We start from the raw sequence: 19,624 nt of genomic DNA, 5'->3' as shown, positions 1-19,624 counted from the left end.
CCAAAGACCATCACTAGACACAATCTCTCCATGTAAGTATAATTGATTTCGGATACCCCCAGCTTCCGGCTGGCAAAAGCAATTGGGTGGTACCACTTCTCTTCCCAAATTTGGGCTAAACAGCAGCTGATACTATACATAGTGGCTGCTGAAAATATATAAAACACCTCACCTCTTTTAGGTGCTTTTAAAACGAGCACTCTTGCTAGCTCCTGTTTCACATCCTCGAATGCTACCTTACAAGGGTCACCCCATACAAACGAATAGCTAAACGACAATAAATTTGTAAGCGGCAACGTTCTTTCTGCTAAGGCGTTGATGAATCTACGGTAGTAACCAACCGAAGACAGAAAGCTATGAACCTCTTTCGGAGTGCATGGTGGACCCATGGCAACTATAACTTTGACCTTCTCGGGGTCTGTCGCAATTCCTACCGAACTGACCACATGACCCAGCAATAGTCCATAAGGTACTCCAAAAACACACTTCCGTGGGTTTAGGGTGATGCAAAATTGTCTACAGCGCTCAAAGCATTTTCTTAGAATGCTCAACTACCTTTCTCTCACGGTGGCAACCCCTAAGTCATCAATAAACACCTTCAACTCTTCAGGGGATATATCACCGAATGTCTTATCGGCTATTCGTTGCCACGAACCAGGTGCATTGCATAAACCAAAGGCCATCACATGGTACGCAAAAGTACCAAATACAGTAATAAAAGTTGTTTTCAACTTATCCTCTTCTGCAATTGCCATTTGGTTGTATCCTGCAAAGCAATCCATAAACGAATATATCTCCCTACCCGCTAATTGATCCAAAATCTGGTCAATAAATGGCAACGGGTAGTAGTCCTTAACTGTCTGCTTATTCAGCTTCCTAAAGTCTACACGTAACCGGATTTGATTATTCTTCTTCTTTCTAATCACAACTGGCAAACGCCATTCCGTGTGTTGCACAGGAAAAATCAAACCCGCTTTTCGAAGCTTCTGTAACTCTTCAAACAGGCCGTCCCTCAATTCGAAAGGCATACGCCTTACTTTTTGCCGTACAGGACGACTGCCCTCTTTCAACGGAATTGTATGAACAGCAAGACTAGGAGGGATGCCTCTCAATTCATCATAACTCCAGGCAAAGATATCACGGAATTCCTGGATCAAGGCCACATAGTCCTCCCTTTCTGCTATGCTGAGCATAGAACCTAATTTGATTGGCCGTGCATCATCAGGCGTACCAAGGTCTAGCTCGATAACATCTGCATCTCTTATATGATCTTGGCCCTCTATCGGCTCATTCAAAGTGATCTGATAGATGTCCTCTGTGGTGGATCCCTCTTTGGACTCATCACTCGATGATGTCTCACTAGCAAATAAATCTTCTAATGTCTCCAATTCTGTAGAAGATAGAGGAGCTCTCTCACTCTGCGGGGACTCAAGATAAGCATCAACCACCACACGCTGGGCACCTCTGCCAAATATTAGCCGACCAGCGGGTATATCCACTTCGCAGTCCGCTTGCAAGATCCAAGGTCGTCCGAGTAATACTTGGTAACTTGGCCGGCCTGCAAAACGAATCACCCTAAAATCCAACAGGCATTCTACATTTGCAACAGTGACATGGACCTTAGTAATGCAGCCTTCTGGCTGTCTCAAACTATCATCTGCCATTCTGAGAATTGTGGAGGTATCTTTCTAGATCGCAAGACCCAACCTTTCCATCAGTTCAGAACTCATAATGTTAACCGATGATCCTGTGTCGACAATGGCATAATCTACTAATATCCCATTGACATAGGCTGCAACCCTTGGGCAATGCTTCTCAGCATGCTCGAACCAGTCATCACCAACTCACGCAATACCCAAAGGTTCTACGATATACCCGGTACGTAGGATCTTTCTAAATTCCTTGCGTACTCCTGGGGAAAGCTTAATAAGCTGCAAGAGATTCACATCCGGCTTGACTTCGCAAAGAGAGCTCGCCAAATAGAATTCATGATAGTTCGATAGAGCTCGCTTTTCACACCAAACCATCCGCTCTTTAGGTCACTGAACCGGCTTTATTGCCTCTTTCTTAACTTTCACCTTCTTCTTTGGTGGTTCCTTATCGGCTTTACTTTCTACGGGCTTCAAAGGTCCCCCTTCCATGGCAGGATCCAAAACTTGCGTTCCTTTGTCGCCTTGTTTAGGGTTTATGTTGACAGGCTTATCCTTGTCGGCCTCTCTACCCTTTTGACCTCTTGTAAGGACAGCTCGCAGATTAGAGGTTTCAGCATCATTAACGCGTACAGCCTCAATCAAACTAACCCCACTACCACTTGGTAGCTCCTCCACTGTAGTCTTTGGTCGTTGAAGTATTTGTTTAGGCCCGTCCTCTCACTGGGAATCATTTCCTTGGGCACGATGATTAACAGGCCCTGGTTGCCGACTTCCTCGCTGGAGGGAACTGATCTTACTCCAGCAAGTAGCTGCTAAATGGCCGGATTTTCCACAAATGTCACACTTAACATTTGGGCAATTTCTTGGATAGTGCTGCCCACCACACCATTTGCAACTAAACCTCGAAGGTGCACCCTCCTCTGGGTATCTACTTCCTATCAAATTTTGTTGTTTTTTAAGGAAGTTGACATCAACGGCTATTTGTCGATACTGCTCCGTAATCATGTCGGTATAATGCTTCATCATGTCCTTAACCTCGCCAAGAACATTGGAAGAACTCGACTCATAGCCTGGGTCATTACCATGTCATTCCATCGGCCTAACAATTCGATTAGGCACTGGTTGTTGAGCCACAGGCATGGTATTAGAATTAACCGCCTAGCCTCCACCATTTGGAGCAACTGCAATTGGATATTAAAGTCCAAACCATGTAGGAAATATTGCAATTGGGCAGCTGCGGGGATAGGAATAGAGGTCTCCAACTTACGGAAAACCTCTTTTATCTTCTTCACATAAGCACGAATATCCTCGTGTGGATCTTGGCGGGTCACGTTGAGTACACGCAACCAATATTGTCCACCCCTTTCAGGGGCAAACTCCCTTCCAAAAGCTCCATAAAATGAATCAATATTCAATATGGTCCCGGCTTCTAAACCATGATACCATATAGCGGCTCTTCCTTTGAGAGTCATGTTGAAGAACATCATTAAATGTCCTTCTTCTTGGATGCGACAGTTAAACATCAGCTTTTGAAACTCCCTAATGTGGAGTTTTGCATCTTCCTCAACTAGCCCATTAAAAATGGGTAGCGGGTAACCTAGAGCTGGCAAATCCGTCATTCCTGCTGGAATTGCAATAGGATGCGCCATGACAAGGATTGGATTTGCACTAGGAATAGGGGACGGTGGGGTTACACCTCCCGTACTTGACGTGGACTGGCTTATAGAAGGAAGGGGAGCACTAGAGCTTCCACATTCTCCTAACTTATTGCTTGTGGCCCCAAGACCACTAGATCCACTCCCTCGTAAGGGTTCAGCGCCGCTACGCTTAGGAGAATATCTCCTAAAAATTTCAGCACGTCGCCTAGCTCTTTCGTCTCTTTCTTGCTTTTGGATTTCTGCTAGACGATGCTTATCAACAAATAACGGATCAATCTCAGTATCCTTTGGCATAAACTGCTAGTTGGTCCCTAAACAACCAGGATTTGAGAACCGCCACTTTTAAGCGGCTCCCGGCAGACGCATCATTGATGGACCAAAAAACGGGCCGGCACTGGCTCATGCACTAGCCGGGCCTCGTCACTACGCACAAGACAACCCCTCGGCCTCGCGGCCAGGAGCGTCTATCGAAATCTCTGCCTTCCTAAACATTGCGTTTGTATACGTTGTAGTCCAACTGATCCTAACCCAATATTACTCCTCAGAGGGAGTCCCTTTCACATAGCCAAAAGGCTCGAATCACATACACATGGGGTTTCTCCTATAGCTGAATGCCGTCAACCCTCTACGACTCTCCTACACCTCGGGGATTGGCCCCTCGATGCGTCGCTCAACATCTAAACATTTCGCACAAACGTTGCTCAAGGTACCAAATAAACGTGTCCAGGAATGTACCATTGTCCTTACTTGATTTCCCCTTTAGGACCCGCGTCTACCTGCAGCATGGGTACCTCACTGCCTCTCAACGTAGGTCATGTCCTCATAAACCAATTGCAATGCATGTCCAGGAGCTGATCACTGATACTTTTAAATTCTTTTTCATGCTCCATGCATTTGGTAGATGCCTAGTGCTCAAACATTTAGCAAAACAGTATCGTGCACAAGTGCAAAAACATTCCTTTAATGGTTTCCAACTACCGTTCGTGCTTCGTTGCATGGGCCTAGCACCGAGGTGATCCTCGTGCTACTAAGCTCTTAATTTTAATTATCATCCGTCCTAAATGCTATACATAGAAATCAGCAACTTTCCCATCATTTCACATGGCATTTAGACATATTTCAACTCCTCTACCCTTTCCCATTTAAATATTGCGTCATTGCATAGATTTATAGGGTATTTTGACACCATTTTATGTATAAAAAGCGGGAAAAACCACACTAGCACAAGAAAGTGGGGTTGAACTGAGGAAAATCCTCATGCTTCAGTCCCCACAAACACTCACAAACATTGCTCTTATTTATCCTTATTTTTCGGAACCCAAAATGTATTTTTTCCCTATTTTTTAGGGTTTTTTCACCCTTTTCTTGTATTTTCCCTTATTTTCCTCCATTATTTAATTACTGAAAATTCAAAACAGGTTATGGGCTGTGGCCCTTAGTTCCTTCTTGCAGAAAAATGAAAGTTTAGTTGATGTTCCTATTTACTTCCCCATTTTTATGCCAAAAACCCTCATTTTCCCTTGTTTTTTCATGTTTTACGTGTTTTAGCATATTATTTTGAACCATAAAATGCATATTTTTCTGATTTTTTGATTATGACCAGCAAGAACTCATAGAAAATAGCAACATAAACAATTTTTATCCCACATGAACAACATTTCATCCATCAAAAGCCATAAAAGCTCAAATTTCCTTTGAAAATTTTAAATTACCGCTTATTTGCGTGTTTCGGGTTTCATGTCCATGGCTGCAAATTTGGAAATCAGCAGCACTTCATGTCCAGCACAATCACCAATCACCATTTCCAGCCCGTGGAGCAATCCGATCCATGCCGGACAAGCCTCCATCATTCTTGCTTCTTCCTTCTTCTTCCCACATGAACTTGCCTTTAGAAGAGAGAGAGGGAGGAGAGAGAAAGACTGAAATCAGAGATCTTCAAAGAGGGCATCATTCAACGGGCGAAGGGCGGCGATAAGATTGGCATCCAGGAGGGAATGAGGGGCAGTGATCAGTTGGCATGGTTGTTCACAGGTAGGGAGGAGCACCATCATCCTCATGGCGCATTTTTCGACGCAGTATGGCGTTGATTTCCTCCTCTCTCTCTCTCTCCGCGATTCCATCCCAAACATTTCATGTGACTTTTTTCCTTGGGCTCCCAAGAGTCACTTACTCATTTGGGCCAAATTTTGTCCACCCCTTCGCATCTTGACCGTTTCTTGGCCATTTCCTCGTTCGGACTCGGAATCGAGCTCTGAAAAATCCTGGGCGTCCGGCTTAGCATCCCACATTGGCGAGTAGCTCGTGTCAACCCCCACGACTGTCTGAAAATTTATGAAAAATCAACAAGTGTGGCTCGGGCGCCTTTAAAGCACTTTGACGCTTAAAATCGTCCTAGATCGAGCTGCCGCCTTTGACAGTGAATATTTTTCCCTTGATATTCATAATTTTTTGCTATTTTTAAGCACTTCCCGTCACCTAAATTCCGCTCTCAATTCTCATTTGGAATTACCTCATCAAACTTAGTGGATTCTTTGAAACCTATCACCTTAGTCATATATGAGTAATGACGGGCTGAATATTCAGTCTATGTAAGTTTCTCAACTAGTCTTTTGACCCTCTTAGATCTCCTCATGTGTGGCTCACTCTGAGCTTGCCTCTCATGAGGCGGTACATACCGATTCTGCACCAGGTGTCATAACAAAAGGATGTTAAAATATTTCAATCACACCTACAAGGAAACTATGCATCGTCTTCACGACAGAATGAAGACAAAAATGAATGTCTGTTTGTTATGCAGCATATGTTGAATGCTGTTACAGGAAAGGGAACACATGATGATGTTTGATATGTTGATTTAGGTGCATCCAATCATATGACCAGCCATGCAGAATGGTTTGGAGAGATGCAGGATTTGCAAAATACAGGTTATGTGTAGATGGGTGATGATTCATGCCACCCGATTTCACACATTGGAAAAGTTCCCTTGTCCTTGCATGATGGTAAGACAAAGAGTCTTTCAGATGTATTACATGTGCCATCTATTACAAAGAACTTGGTGTCAGTAGGTCAGATGGTAGAGCAAGGGCAGCAAGTCAAATTTAATGCAAAGGGCTGCTTTGTAGAAGACTTCAATGACAAGTGCACGTTGGTTGCAAAGGGAAGTAGAGTTGGACGTATGTTTACTCTGGATGCTGGAATTCCTACTATGAATGCTGCTATGTATGCTAAAGGAAAAGGTGTTGTTGTAGATATTGAAATTTGGCACAAATGCATTGGACATGCAAATGTACAAAGGCTGAAATTAATGCACTGCAAAGGGTTGGTTACAGGTTTGCCTACATTTAGAATTGCAGAATTTCATAAGGTATGTGAAGCATGTCCGTTTGGTAAGCAAGCAAGACAACCCTTTTCACATGACAGAGATGTAAGCAGAAATATCCTTGATATTGTGCATACAGATATTTGGGGGCCTACACAAAATGTATCTCTTGGAGGCAGTTCATACTTTGTCACATTCATTGATGATTGTTCTAGAAAGCTGTGGGTATATTTTATGAAGGAAAAGAGTTAAGCATTTGAGTACTTTAGAACTTTCAAGGCTATAGTTGAAACTGAAACAGGCTTGAAAGTAAAGTGCTTGAGGTTAGATGGAGGGGGAGAGTACCTCTCGAATGAGTTCAGTGATTTTCTGAGGTCTCATGGGATAAAGAGACAATTCACATGCAGAAATACCCCACAGCAAAATGGGGTTGCAGAAAGGAAAAATAGGCATATTGCAGAAGTTGCATGTGCCTTGATGGCTTAAAAGAATATGCCTAAGAATTTTTGGTCTGAGGCTGTTCATACTGCTATTTATATTATGAACAAAACTCCCACAGCTGCAGTTCCTGGTATGACCCCCGAAGAATGTTTTACAGGTAAGAAGCCTGATGTCTCACACTTGAAAGTGTTTGGCTGTATTGCATATATTCATGTGCCAGATGAGTTGCAGAAGAAACTGGATCCAAAGGTTGAAAAGTGTGTCTTTATTGGATACTCTTTAGAGCAGAAAGGGTATCGCTGGTATAACCCTGTCACATGTAAGTTCAAAGTGAGCAGGGATGTCATCTTTGATGAAATGAGCAGTTGGTATGCATCTAGTGGTGATGCATTGGATAATGATGATGATCATGACACTCATGTGCAAGCTGAAAAGCAAGAATCACGGACTCTCAGTGGACCAAAGACATCATTTTGTAGTCCTTGGTCTGGGAGACTAAGGAGTAGCTCTACATCTTCAGGTGCATCTAGTAGCACTACAGGTAAAGACAAAGGAAAGAACAAAGTGTCAGATGGCATTGATGAAGTTCTTGATGGAGACTCCAATGGCTCAGAGAGCTTGGATGATGAGCTTGGTATTCCTTCTATTAGGACACCAGGTGTACAGAAGCTCATAGTAATGTAAAGGCTCCATTGAGTGATCCAGTGGTACGCAAATCTAGCAGGGTCAGATACCCTGTTAAAAGATTTGGTTTTGAAGCTTATGCAGCTCACTATTATGCTTATATGGTGAAACTAGTTGAGGATGTTGAGCCCACATGTTTTGAGGAGGCTATTGGTCATGCTCATTGGGATGCAGCAATGGATGAGGAGATGGCTGCATTAGAGGCCAATGAGACTTGGGATCTAATATCATTGCCGAAGGGTAAGAAAGCTATTGGATGTAAGTGGGTTTATAAGATTAAGCACAATGCAGATGGTTCTATTAGTAGGTACAAAGCTAGGCTAGTTGCAAAAGGCTATGCCTAGATATATGGAATAGATTATGAAGAAACCTTCAGTCCAATTGCTAGGATGGCAACTGTCAGATGTGTGATTGCTTTGGCAGCAGCCAAAGGTTGGAGATTGCAGCAAATGGATGTAAAGAATGTCTTCTTGCATGGTGATTTGCAGGAAGAAGGATATATGAATCAGCCAACAGGTTATGAAGATTTAGAGCATCCCAAGTATGTGTGCAGGTTGAAGAAGGCGCTCTATGGGCTCAAGCAAGCACCTAGAGCATGGTCTGACAAGATCAGAGAGTATCTTGTCAATATTTCCTTTTATGTTTTTGATGCTGATCACTCACTTTATGTGAGAAAGGGAGATACAGGTTTGGTCATCATAGTCATCTATGTGGATGACTTGATTATTACATGTGATAGTGATAGTGGGATTGCTGAAGTCAAGGACTTTTTGAAGAAGAAGTTTGAGATGAAGGATTTAGGTGAGCTAAGGTACTTCCTTGGCATTGAGGTGATCAAATGTGATGATGGTATATGGCTGTCTCAAAGACAGTATGGCTTGGATATGTTGTCCAAGTATGGTATGACAACATGCAAACCACTTTCAGTCCCGTTAGAGCAGAATGTAAAGTTGAGTGCTGATGTTGGGGATGAGATAGAAGACCCTACTATGTTCAGGAGGATAGTGGGGAGTTTGATTTACATGACCATTACAAGGCCAGACTTGAGCTACGGTGTTGGTCTTGTGAGTCAATTTATGCAAGTACCTAGAAAGCCACATTTGGATACAGTCAGACGCATATTGAGATATGTGAAGTCCACATAATATTATAGACTTTTCTATGAGGCAGGTACAAATGTACAGGTGTTTGGATACACAGATGCAGATTGGGCTGGTAGTATGTCTGATAGAAGATCTACCAGCGGATACGTGTTCTCTCTTGGTAGTGCGGCAGTTGCTTGGAGTAGCAAAAAGCAATCTACAGTTGCTTTTTCGAGTACAGAGGCTGAGTATAGAGGTGCTGTTGTTGCAGCATGTGAGGTAGTATGGCTACAAAAGTTATTGGCTGATTTGGATGTGCAGCTGGAAGGTCCAGTTGTCATTTATTGTGACAACATGAGCAGTATACAGTTGGCTAGGAACACTCTGTTCCATGCCAGGACAAAACATATTGAGGTACACTACCACTTTGTGAGAGAGAAGGTACTAGCAGGTGAGATTGACTTGGTGTATGTCAGCACTCAGGATCAGATTGCTGACATCTTCACAAAGGCATTGGGTACAGAGAAGCTTCAAAAGTTTCGAAGCTTACTTGGAGTTGCAAAGATGCAGTTGAGCTTGAGGGGGAGTGTTGAGATGACAAGCTCAACACATGCGGACATTGATGATGGACTGCCTGGTTAGATGGGTCCACACATCTACACTTAGCACGTCGGTGGTCATTATGACTCTCACATGGCACTCATTACTTTTTATATTCAGGTTGTTACACCTATTTACAGCTGGCAAAGTTATAGCACCAGTCGACTAGTGTAGTCGGTTATACATTGTTTGACTTAGTAGGCCACTTTCCTTTATGTTGTATCTTATCTATACTTTGTGTACATTGTAAAGTGTGTGGAAGAAGAAGAAGAAACTAGCAAGAAAACGTTTTGGCCTCCATCTCTCTTCTTGTCTCTTGAGTGAGCTTCTCCTTGTGCAATCTGCGTGTGTTTGGCGTAGCATCTTGAGCAAGTCCCCCCACCACGCGATTCTTGACAAGCATGTGAGGCAGTATGGTTGCAAAAGTTATTGGCTGATTTAGATGTGTAGGTGGAAGGTCTAGTTGTCATTTATTGTGACAACATGAGCAGTATACAGTTGGCTAGGAGCCCTGTGTTCCATGCCAGGACAAAACATATTGAGGTACACTACCACTTTGTGAGAGAGAAGGTACTAGCAAGTGAGATTGACTTGGTGTATGTCAGCACACAAGATTAGATAGCTGACATCTTCACGAAGGCATTGGGTACAAAGAAGCTTCAAAAGCTTTTTTAGCTTACTTGGAGTTGCAGAGATATAGTTGAGCTTGAGGGGGAGTGTTGAGATGACAAGCTCAACACATGTAGACATTAATGATGGACTGCCCGATTAGATGGGTCCACACATCTACACTTAGCATGTCGGTGGTCATTATGGCTCTCACATGGCCACTAACTCATTACTTATTATATTTAGGTTGTTACACCTATTTACAGCTGGTATAGTTATAGCCCCAATCGATTAGTGTAGTCGGTTATGCATTGTTTGACTTAGTAGACCACTTTCCTTTATGGTGTATCTTATCTATACTTTGTGTACATTGTAAAGCGTGTGGAAGAAGAAGAAGAAACCAACAAGAAAACGTTTTGGCCTCCATCTCTCTTCTTGTCTCTTGAGTGAGCTTCTCCTCGTACATTCTGTGTGTGTTCGGCGCAGCATCTTGTAACTATCCACCTGTTATCTTTAGGACATGTCTTAGCAGTCCATCGGAAAGGATGTCTAGAAAGTTCCGCTCGGCACTCCCATGGAATGTTACGGGGTTTGTGATCTAGGACTTTCCGCGTCTGCCACGTAGCGGAAGTACTCTGGCCGTTCTCACTTAGGATTGACCTGAATTAGGGTTTTCCCTATTGGTCATCTCCTAATGGCAACTAGTGTCAAACCCGAGCAAACTACTTTACGCAGAACGCCAGGTCCGAAGCGGATTCACGCTACACTTGGTTCAAGGAGAATGGGAAACGAGAGGGATGCAAGGCTCGACCTCTCTGCCATAAGGCATAGTCCCATTCCGTCCCCCTAAAATAGCGTAAATCGGGATTATTGTAACTTAGACTTCTAGGTCAGTGCCCTTGCTGTTTGTGTCCTTTGAGCGATCTTCTTGCTGTCCATCATGATTGAGAAAAGTTCTTGGCAAACCGGGACCACCCATCCGTAGGACGGACCTATAGCCACATGCTCCGCACTTTCCTCAGGTTGTTTTATTTATTTATTTACCTAACACATTTAGTTGGATATGTATCAATCAGCTTTCTTAATTAGTCCATTAGGCACTGGTTACTTCACGTAATCATAGCACTTGACATAGAAAAGCAATGTCAAACAAGTTCCTTTTCAATAGGTTATCATATTTATCTTTGAAATGCATAAAGTCTAGCTGGTAGGCTTATCCATAATCCGCCCGAAGGCTATCCAGCAATCTAGAGGGATTACTAATCCAAGATTCTGCCCGTAGACTAGTATGCGGGCCTCGAGATCCAATCCCCAGTCACGTTGGCCTCTTGAGCAAGGCCTGGAAGGCGAGAGATTTATGGCCAGAGCCCCCTCTGGCACCCAAGCGTCCTCTTGCTCCAAGTAGCGCTCAACAGAGAGAGCTCTCGCAGCGGGTTTGGTCCACCTTCCCGGTGCGGTTAACAACCCCCTTGGTTAGGGTCAGGCATGCAGTCGGGGGTAACTAAAGCTGCCTCTCACTTCAGGCCTTCAACCTAAAGCATTAGATATCTTTTCATCCTTTAATTCTCTGAGCAAACAAAGCAAAACAGTGCTCCTAAAACTGTTACAAGCACAATCATTTCTATTGATCGTTATTTTTAGCCAATTGCTAAGGAGCGAATCCTTCTTTCCGAATGCATCCAGCACTCGATCCGGGATCAATTGCGACTTGGCAAGATCCCCAAAGGTTTATTTGTTAACCCTATATCCTTGGGTTAGGGCCGTACCCTATTAACCCGACTTAGTCAATACCTTAAGTTCATATATTATTCCAATTTATTGATTGGTCATTTGCTTCCAAGCAAACATCTAATCCCCATATCTTGGTCACTTTACCCAAGAAAGGTACTATATCAAGACAATTATTCATCCTCTTGCAAGATAAACTTGCGTAAGAATTTGCCAATCTCATTTCGAGGAATTGGCCATTCCCTTGTGATCAAATCATAAGATCATGCGACTCTGCAACGTGTTGCACAAGTGTTGCGTCAAACTATGGGACTATTCTATCCATCAACGGTGTCTTCTAATCACGGTATCATGATTAGATATAACAATCCGTTCTGATTGCATTAGGCTGACATTGTCGGTCCTAGGGTTCCGAGTCTCATCTTTTTAGAGAGATTCTTAGGAAAAACTCTAGATCACTTCTCGCAAGTATGTTCCAATGTCCCTACATTCCGTGAATGTAGGCAAGTCTTTTAGGGTATAGGAGTTTCAGCTTTGGTAATACGAGTGACTAGGTCCTCAACGTGTTAAATCCTAGTTAGCTCTTTGGGATACATTGCATTGAATTAACCCTTCCTAAACGAGTACTTCATGGTTTTAGGTGTTTAGGTTTAAACTAGTTTAACTTGTCTGGTCTTGAACATGATTCATTGTCTACGTATAAGTTGATTTACAAACCCTAATCTTTCGGGTTTAGATCAAAGCATAGGTATAATTCCAATTGATCATCCTATAATATGCAAACAAGATTCGTGCTAGTAAGCTTTAGGATTTTATGTTTAAACATGCAGCCTTTTTCTACTTTCTTTTTCGAATGAATTTTTTGTATGGTGAACTTACACACCCTTTCGTTGATTTACGTTTTTAGGCCACTTGCCTAGAGTTAAATCTTCTTCATGCAACCCTAGCAATTTCCTATGGTTGCTAGCAACTTTCTATAACGAATCATTTCGAAGAAAATATGTTCAATAGTGTGATTTGCGGTTTATTCCTTCCATGCTGAAGTGTACTATCATAATTCCGTTTTGTAAAGATGGGCATTAATTAATCTAATTAATGCATAAAACCCACTTGCTAGAAATGCATAGAAATCTTATGCTCACTTTATTTTGTTCGTTTTATTGAAAAAGACTAATGACCGAATCCCTCATTTGTGATTTATTAGCCAAAGTGTTTTCAAAAAAAAAAAACATGCATCCTTATTCCTCAAATGATTCACACATAATTGAAATATTATGATATTAATCAAATTTAGGAAGAAGAACCTGGACTTGTGGTGATATGTCCACATGGATGTTAGGAGACGATCCTCCAGCAATTGCGCCTTGTGCTTTCTTAGGAGCCATCGAGAACTCCGCCTTTCCGCCTTGGATCCAGATTTATGACATTGACCGTCTCCTTCACACACGAAACTCCTTTTGTGATTCCACCATCCTTCAGAATCGAACCTTAGAAATGGAACTGATGAATTGTCCCTTCCTTTCATAGAAGCATCGGGGTGCAAATTGTCTTCACGGAAAAGGGGGAAAAGAAAATAGCTTTGTGGTGTGAAAGGGGTGGAGCCCCGAGAGGAACACCAAGGAAAAGGGAATTCTCTTGCAAGAAAATCTATCTTGTAACATCAACAAGCTTGTTTATCATGTTTCATATGATCACAATGAAGAAAAGAACACCAGGCACAACAAATCTTCATGCAGCATCATGTAAATCTCCCACGGTTTTTAATAGAATCAACCATATTCTTCAACATCCTCATAGAATCCATCAATGAAACAAAGAAAGCAAAGAAATACACCATCTTTGAATGGAAATACATCACATAGTATTCATCTTCAATATCTTCATAGTCTTCTCTCTCAATCTCTCATATACAATCACTCTGTTTCAATAGAATTGGCTATCTCCGACTCTCTCTATCTCACTCCATCAATAATACATCATATCCTCACTACAATCTCTCAAAAATTACTCTCAATAATCACTCTTAGGTCGTGGATACCCCTCCCAAGAGGTATGTCTGATATGAAAGGTCACCAGAGCCACTACAGTGTCTCTTCATAGCTCACTACTGTCACTTTACTCTAGTCTTCACTTGAGTCTTCAACAGCTACTTCTTCCACTTCTTTAAGCTCTTTTGCACTTGTATTCACCTCTTTCCAAGGCTAGAAAACTTTCCCCAAAATCACACATACATTCCACAGAACACTTACAGAACAGTCTACAGAACAGTACCAGAACAGTTACAGTACAGAAGCAGAAGCTCTACAGAAGACCTACAGAAGGTTACAGAAGGTCATCAAAACCTCATAACTCACTCTCAAACCATTTCAAACTCTCACAAAACATTCAATAAGCTTTCACAATATCTCATTCTTCATCAATCAATACTCCATCCCTCCTTACAGAAGACAATCAGAACAAAACAGACCAAAACAGAGCAAAACAGAAGGTATACAGAACCATTCATAACCTATCAGAACCTATCAGAACCATCACAAAACCATCAACAAACATCATGATCTTCCAAAACACAATCAATATCATCCAAAACCCTCTCAAACCACTTCCAAATCAATCAATCATCCCATAAAATCAACCATTCAGCTCTCAAAAACAACAAAAATCAGCCAAAAAACAAGTCATTTCAACACTCAACAAGGGGGAAAGAGGGTGTTTTTTGAAGGCCAATCGAAAGGGGTTCTAAGGTACCCCGAGGTTTGAGATTATCCTTTCAGTAAGAATGCGAGGGGGGGGGGGGGGGAGGGGAAGAAAGGCTTAATGGGCTTATAAAAGCTTGGATGGGACAACACAAAAAAAAGGGCCTTTGAAGGAGGCCCACAAGAAAGGATTAAGGGGGCTTGCAATATGAAAGGGCTTATAGGACCCTAAGGCATTTTATGGGGGAAAGACCACGGGGAGGGTTTTTTAAATACCGGGAAGGGTGGAAAAGAGGTTATAAAACCCTTAGAGAGGAAGGCTTAATAAAGCCACGGGAAGAGGAGGCTTTGGATTCCGGGGGGGTTTTATCAAGCCCGCATGAACAAGGGCTAGGATGAAGCCCACAAGGAAGAAATGGGGGGGGGGGGGTATAATATGAAAGGGGGCTTATGATAGGCCCCTTAGAAGCTTCAAGAAGCTTCCAAAAACACATGGAAGGAAGACTTCAATGGTGGCGTGATGACGAGCAAGGGTGGACTGTAGTGGCAAATGGCGACGTGATGGCAGGCAGGGGCAGATTGCAGCAGTAGCTTCAATGGCTACTGGGCAGCGTCTCGTTTTTTAACGGCAACAGCAATGTCTTGGCTCCTCCCTCTCAACGGCAATGTCCTCTGCAACCTGACGGCCCCCATGGCATCTATAGCTGAGGGAGGGGACCTTCAGGCCCCCACGTGGCATCCTGCATCCCCTTGCCCCCTCCATGGCATCCAGTAGGGATGCTTATTCATCCCACTTTCCCTCCCTCTCCCTCAACATGACAGTCGGCTGGGGGGACAGGAGGGAAAAAATTTTCCATAAATTTCAACAATTATTCATTTGGATTTTTTTTGTAAGAGGAGGTTCTCATGAGAAGTGCGATTTTTTTAGAGATCAGAATTGTTACATTCTCTCCCCCTTGGAGGTATCGAGATGTCCTCATCTCGAGATAAACTGGGGATAGTGATGGTTGAGGATGCTTTCATCTATCCAAGTGGCATCCTCCTTGGGATAATATTTCCATTGGACGAGGCATTCTCTCAAGGTTCTAGATCTCAATTGTCTCTCCATAACATCTAAGATCCTGTCAGGCCTTAGTTCAAGGACTCCTTGACTAGGCATTACAACTTGTTGGTCATCAAGTACATGCTTAGAATTAGATACATACTTCTTCAATAGGCTGATCTAGAATAAATTATGAACCTTTAGGTTCTTCGGGAGTTGCAGTCTATAGGCATTAGGTCCTAGGAACTTGAGGATCTTGTATGGTCCACAATACCTTGGACTTAGCTTCTTGCAATCTCCTAAGGATAGAGAACTCTTCTTTGGACGTACGCGAATGAAGACCATGTCTCCTTCCTCGAAGATTCTATCTTGACGCTTCAAATCCGCGTATGCCTTCTGTCTATCCTTGGCGGCTTGGATGTCCTGTCTTATTGACTTTATTTGGTAATCCATCTCTTCCAACATCTGCCTTGAAGCTTTAACCCTCAAGGTTGGATCTGAGAAGTTTAGGGGACTTCGACAGTCATGACCATACAATGCTTGAAAAGGGGTCATCTGAATGCTTTGTTGGTAAGAAGCATTGTAGGCAAATTCAACCAAAGGCAAGTATTGAATCCACCTTTTTGGCTCACGACAACAGTGTGCCCTAAGCATATCCTCAATAACTTGATTGACTCGCTTCGTTTGACCATCAGTTTGGGGATGATAAGCTGCGCTAAAACAAAGTTGACTTCCAATGGCTTCAAAGATAGCTCTCCAGAAGTGTGATGTGAAGAGGGAATCACGATCACTAATGATTCTTCTAGGTAGCCCATGTAGCTTGAATATCTCCTTGATAAACAACCTTGCAATGTCTAAGGCTTTATAGTTTGTCTTTACTGGAATAAGGTGTGCAACCTTAGTAAGCATGTCAACCACAACCATGATGGAGTTGTATCCTTCTTGAATTTGGGGTAGGCCAACCACAAAGTCCATACTGATGAATTCCCATTTCATTTGGGGAATGTCAAGTGGTTGTAACTTCCCTGGCATTTTGACATGTTCGGCTTTGATGCGTTGACAAGACAAACATTCGGTGACATATTTAAGAATGTCACCTTTAAGCCTCTCCCAATGATAGCTCTTTTTAACTGTATTGAGAATCTTGGCATAGCCAGGATGTCTTGAAAAATGGGAATCATGAGCTTCCCATAATATCTTCTGCTTAAGTGACTGGCTTGCCGGTATACACAACCTCATTCTATAGTAGACAAGTCCACTATTGATAGAGAATTCATGATACTTAGCCTACAGCTTTTGGTCCTGATCCTTGATAGAGATCTCCCTTAGCATCTTTTGATAGGCTGGATCATGGCATGCTTCCTCTCCAGCTAACTCAAGTATTGGATTGTTTGGCATAGATATCTTTGTAGCTAGAGATCTAGCTGTTGATGGGTTTTGCAAGATTAGAGAATTAAGGAATGCCTTGCAACTGAGTTCATCAGTAACTACATTCTCCTTTCCAGGTCGATACTTGATTTCAAAGTCATACTCCTCCAGCACTTCAATCCACCGACGTTGCCTCATGTTGAGCTCGTTTTGGGTAAAGATCCACTTGAGACTCTTATGGTTAGTTACTAGTGTAAACTTATTAGCCAACAGGTAGTGTCTCCAAAGCTTTAGAGCATGGATGACAGCTAAGAATTCTAGATCATGGGTAGCATAATTCTTCTCATGGCTCTTCAGTTTCCTTGAAGAATATGCTACAGGATGACTTTCCTACATGAGCACACAACCTAAGGCAAGTGTGCTAGCATCAATTACTACCTCGAACTCCTTACTAAGGTATGGAAGTTTTAGGATAGGTGCTGATACCAAACTTTGCTTCAATCTATCAAAGCTGGTTTGTTCGGGAGTTGACCATGCAATGGATGTTTGCTTCTTCAATAAGTTCGTCAGAGGTGCTGCAATCAAAGCATAGTTTTTGATGAAGACCCTATACCATCCTGTCAATCCAAGAAAATTGCGTATTTATTTGACAATTGTTGGTATTGGACATTCTAGCACATCCCTGACCTTGGCTGGGTCCACTGAGATTCCTTCCACTGATACGATGAATCCCAGATATTCAATCTGTCATTTGAAGAATGCACATTTCTTCATCTTAGCATACAGCTTATGTACCCTCATTGTCTCAAGGACAATCCGAAGTTGGGGTTCATGATCTTCTTCCTGTTTAGAATAGACTAAAGTGTCATCGAAGAAGATGAGTATAAAGTCATCAAGATATGGCCTAAACATATCCTACATTAACCTATTGAAGGTGGCAGGCACATTCGTAAGCCTGAATGACATAACTAGAAACTCAAAGTGTCCATATCTTGTATTGAAGGCCGTCTTTGGGATATCCTCTTCCTTGATTCTTATCAGATAGTAACCAGACCTGAGATCAATCTTGGAGAAGATCTTTGCACCCTGAAGACGATCAAGAAGTTCATCTATTCTAGGAATAGGGTACTTGTTTTTGAAAGTTGATTGATTCAACCCTCTGTAATCAATACATAGTCGAAGTGTTCCATCTTTCTTTTTCTGGAATAGTATTGGATCTCCCCATGGTGAACTGCTAGGACAGATGTAGCCCTGATCTAGCAGTTGCTTGAGTTGTTCCTTCAGCTCAATTGCTTCCGATATGGACATTCTATAGGGTCTTTTTGCAATTGGCACAGCTCTTGGTACTAGCTTGATCTCATGATCCACTTCTCTTTGAGGCGGGAGTTCTGTCAACTCTTCAGGAAATACGTCCGCGTATTCCTTTAGCCATGAAGGTCCTTCACTAGACTCCTGCTTCTGATCTAACTTGTTGAGCTTAATCAAGTAGACAGGTAATCCTTTTCTGACTCCCTTTATGATCTAAGATGCTTTGGCCAATTGAATTTTTGGCACTCCAGCCTCACCCTGAGTTGTGACCAATTCCCCTTCAGAGTTTCGAAAGGAAATTTGGCCCTTTCCACAATGAATGTGGGCATCATTAGGCTTAAGCCAATCCATTCTGAGTAGACAGTCCGCGTATTCCTTTAGCCATGAAGGTCCTTCACTAGACTCCTTCTTCTGATCTAACTTATTAAGCTTAATCAAGTAGACAGGTAATCCTTTTCTGACTCCCTTTATGATCCAAGATGCTTTGGCCAATTGAATTTTTGGCACTCCAGCCTCACCCTGAGTTGTGACCAATTCCCCTTCAGAGTTTCGAAAGGAAATTTGGCCCTTTCCACAATGAATGTGGGCATCATTAGGCTTAAGCCAATCCATTCTGAGTAGACACTCATGGATACCTAAATTAATGACTCTGAATTTGATCGAAGTCATCTTTCCTCCCAAAAAGAATTCCACCTTAGTAGTTTGCTTGGTACAAGTAACCTCACGACCATTTGCCAATTCCACAAGCAAGATAGATGCATCTACTGTGGCTATTCCTAATCTTTTTGCACAAGCTGGTGAGATAAAGGAATGTGTACTGCCACAATCAATCAAGGTCTTGAAGCCTTTACCTTGATAGTCCGACGGTGTCTGAATCACCGAGAACTGGCGATTCGGCCCTTTCTTCTGAAGAGCGGCATGGACTGTCGCCCTTTCAAGCTCTACTTCCATGGTCGGATCTTCTTCTTCTTTGCACATTTGCCTATTGGCAACACAGGCAGTTTTTCCTCTACCTCGGGTAGTGGCTCCCTGACCACGCCCAGTTCCTTGGAAAGGTGCTTGACGATGTCCTCCTTCAAGCTTGGGACATTGCCTCTTGAAATGTCCTGGCTCATTGCAGTGGAAACAATGGAGGTTTCGGCCGTTGCTTTGAGTAGGAACAAAGTTGTTGACATTATTAGCCCTTGCTTTCTTTCTTTGCCCCTCATTCTGACCTTGAACTTGTTGAGATATCAAGCTCCACTCGTGATACGCCAGGGTGACCGTTGTGTATTAATGTCACCGACTTGTCAGTTGCAGACGCGGTTGGTACAGCGCCCATGAATAATAGCTACATGATAGCTATCCTTATCTACTCTAGTTCATGGCTCAGTTAGTATGCCACCTTAGTTAGTTGAGTTTGGTTTGAGACCCATATATAGGGTTCTTCTATTTCTT

Source organism: Lygodium microphyllum, chromosome 2 (assembly GCF_053477565.2).
Source record: "Lygodium microphyllum isolate KBCC chromosome 2, Lygodium_microphyllum_v1.1.10, whole genome shotgun sequence".
Lineage (NCBI taxonomy): Eukaryota > Viridiplantae > Streptophyta > Polypodiopsida > Schizaeales > Lygodiaceae > Lygodium > Lygodium microphyllum.
This window is presented reverse-complemented; position numbering follows the sequence as displayed.